At 49.2% G+C, this 3,532-nt stretch overlaps 1 non-coding gene across 1 annotated transcript; it reads left to right on the top strand.

Moving 5' to 3' along the window:
* The first annotated feature begins 909 nt into the window (after positions 1-909).
* On the top strand, positions 910-982 carry TRNAV-CAC. The gene has a single exon. It is a non-coding gene; the product is annotated as a tRNA-Val (tRNA).
* The last annotated feature ends 2,550 nt before the right edge of the window (positions 983-3,532 follow it).

Raw genomic sequence — 3,532 nt, 5'->3', positions numbered from 1 at the left:
TTGCTGGAACCCCGCAAGTAGGTGGGGCTGAGCGCCGGGCGTCCGCGTTTCCTCCGCTGTGACTGCTCTTCCCGCTCCTGCAGGAAAAGGCAATGCCCCTTTTGTCTTGTTCACGTGGGACTCCAAAGGGTCCAGAAAGGCGGCGAATCCTCTCAGAGTGGGCAGGGGAGGACATAGAATATGGAAATGGGGCGGTAGAGGGGTGGAATCCCACGGAATTTCCTGACTGAAGGCTGTCATACTTTGCTACCGTACCTGCTAAAATTTGGAAGTGTGATGAACTGTTACTTAATTTGAGTCGGGCAGGCTAAGAGACGGCGGCAGTGAGGGACGCCCTTTGGGAGGAAGACGTCGAGGCGCTGAGGCCCAAGGGCGCGCGAGGAAAGAGGGCGCAGCCCGGGCCCCTCGGCCTGGGGAAGGGCGGGCAGGGCTGATCCTACGGTTCCTGGGAGGACGCGAAGAGCGCAGAACGCTGACTGCCGGCGCCGGGGAAAAGTCCCCGACGTGCGGTCCTCATCCCTGGACAGGCGGCGTCCACACTCCTCCGCGGCGCGGCGCGCCCGCCCGAGGCTCTGACGCTCCAAATCCAGCGGCTGCGGCAGCTTCTGGGAGGCGGAGAGTGTCCGCCGGGAGGATCCCGCACCCGGGCCCTTAGTTTTGGAACTGGAAACCCCACGGCCTCCCGGGTTTAAAGCCCGGGTATAGCTCCCCATGGTCTTCGTTTTGGGGACAGGCGCGGAACGCTAAGCCTGGCCCTATTGGGAGCCGTAGTCTCCTTGATGGCTGGCGCTTGCTGGGCTTTTTTCAGCCAAATTTCAAAATGCGGTTGGATTTCCTACTTTAGACACTGTAATAGAAATGGCTGATCTAAGATTTTTATGATTATATTTTGTCGTTCGGGTACACGTGGTTTCCGTAGTGTAGTGGTTATCACGTTCGCCTCACACGCGAAAGGTCCCCGGTTCGAAACCGGGCGGAAACATGAGGATTTTGCCCCTAAATTTAGTGAAATTAATCGAGGTTGTGAAACAAACAGAAAACTAGTTGAACCTGTGTGTACGTTTTAGACTTCATCAATCTAGACAGATTGTCGACCCGGCTACAATTGCCACTGGTCTGCCAGTAAGGGGACATCACAGCGGGCCTGCTTAATAGTAGCTTTGGTTCCAGAAATTCCTTAAGGCTCTCTTCATGCTCTTCGATTCCCTGAATTTTCACAGGCTGACGCTGAAAGTAGATGACATCTTAGCGCATTTCCTAAGCATCCCGCTTGGCTCCGCTCTACTCTGATACAGTTGCTGGTCTGACTGATTGGCGAGACGACAAAAACAAAATATTTTTTGAAAAGGTTCTAAATCTGCATCTGGAACTCGTAGAGTCAATTTTCGGAAATCACAAGAATTATGTACATACAAACACATTTGCATGCATACCCCTTCCCCAAATAATCCTCAGAAAACCGGTAAGTGTCCAAACTACTCTCCTGAGGCTTAGATAATCAACGATTTAATAAATGCAATTCCTAATGTGTGGTGTCCAGATCCTGGATTGCTCACCCTTCTCTACCGCTTTGTCCCCGCACGCCCTCAATTTTGCCTAGATGGATTCCAGGCCACCGACTCTCGCTTTGCTTCCTGTCCTCTGAACAGCGAGGTTAAGCACTATTGCCCCAGGTGACGCTGCTGAGAACAGCTAAGTGGCCAGCACTAGTGCAGCTGGAGGCGGAGGCCCAGAATCCCCAGGAATCCGCCATTTACCTGGGCGAAAAGCCCAAGGGCTCTCCCCACAGCTTCCCAACATCCCTCTACAGATTTTTTAGAAATTAGATGTATTAACCTGTAGAGGTGGAGAGAATCAAAGAAATCACAAGATATCTCTGAGGGAAAAAGGAGAGCACCAGGAGTAAATCACTTGGGAATATGGAACAAGCAAGCCAAGGATAAAAGAATGGAAACTGACAGGATGACTGCAGAGGATGGTGCTGAGGTGGATGCGAATCACTACTTACTGTTTGTTAATGGGTTGAGCCAAGCACACTAATGGGGGCATAACCAAAATACTTACTAAGGTACTCCTTTACCCACCACGTGTTTTATAGTATGGTTGCTACAGAATGTGCCACCCTCTTGGTTCTAGAAGCTTCTGGAGCCAAGGAGCCAGAGCATGAGAGCATAAAAATCCTGTCAGTTGAAGCCTTGGGCTCTATACTGCTAAGCCTGGCCCAGAGACTGGATTGCAAACGCAGGGGCTGGTGTGATGGAATGGATGTTTGTGACCTCTTCAAATTACTTACTGAAGCCTTACCCCCCAATGTGAACATAGTTTTGGAGGTAGGACCTTTGGAGGGTAATCAGATTTAGATGAGGTCATGACCATGCGATCTCCATGGTGAAATCACTGTCCTTATAAGAAACAGAGAAAGACCAAAGTGCGCTCGCGCCCTCTCTCTCTCTCTGTCTCTCTCTCTCTCCATCATGCCAGGGAGAGGGAGAAGGTAGCAGTCTGCAAGCCAGGGAGTGATCCCTCACCAGGGAACTGAATCAGCTCACACTTTGATCTTGGACTTCTTAGCCTCTGAAACTGTGAGAAAGAAATTCCTCATGTTTAAGCCACCCAGCCTGTGGTATTTTGTTATGGAAGCCTGAGTTGAGGCCGCTGGTTCACTGGGAATCCACTGGCATGAACCCGTGAGAAGTTTGTGACATGTCAAGTAGTTTGCTGCTCCTGGATTTGAGAATTAGCAAGAGCTGTTAGAATGATGAGCATAGAGGGAAACAGGGTACAGAGAATAAGGTATTAGTCATCGTACTGAAGACATAAAGGGACATGACACGGCTTTAGGCTGAAGTTAGGTGCAGATTTAAGCTGTGGAAGGGTCACTCAGCATACAGTGTGTCAAGTAAATGGTGCAGACTACATTGGCTGTAATTTATCTGCTTATGTTAATGATCACAAGAGCTGATAGATGGAAAAGCGTGTTATTAAAATGGCAGTACGCTTGTGGAGTATCCAATACACTTAAACACTATTTTTTGAATTAAACTGAAATTGTTATGTCATGAAAACAGGAGAGTTTATCCAAAGGAAGATTTGCTTTGGGAAATAGGATGGATGGTGGTGAGGCTAAGTGTCTAGGCAGGGGTAGAAGCAGCTTTCAGTGTCTGCTGAAACACCCAGGACCACCTGCTACTCTCTGGGAGATGCTGGCTTGGGGCTGATCACTGAGTGTTGAGGTAGAGGGTGGTACATGACGCTGACAGGGAACTCCCCAGTGTGTTGAGTTTTAGTATCTGTGACTCTGAGATGCATATGAGGCCTTTGTAAATTTCAGAGTTGAGAATAGAAAGGACAGATTTGTATTTTAGAAAGAGATTTGGGAATAAATGTGGCTTTGGTTGACATAGACAATATATGAGTGTTTGTTGGCCAGAGCTGGTGTGTGTCTTGGGTGTTGGGCAGAGAACAGATAGAGCCACAGCTCTGCGAGGTCAATGTGAAGGGTGATTTCCTTGTTGGCTCAAGTTTATGATTA

This window comes from Sapajus apella, unplaced genomic scaffold (assembly GCF_009761245.1).
Source record: "Sapajus apella isolate SASKATOON/1434 unplaced genomic scaffold, GSC_monkey_1.0 scaffold797, whole genome shotgun sequence".
Classification (NCBI taxonomy): domain Eukaryota; kingdom Metazoa; phylum Chordata; class Mammalia; order Primates; family Cebidae; genus Sapajus; species Sapajus apella.
Note: the sequence above shows the minus strand (reverse complement) of the source record. Positions and strands in the feature narration are given on the sequence as shown.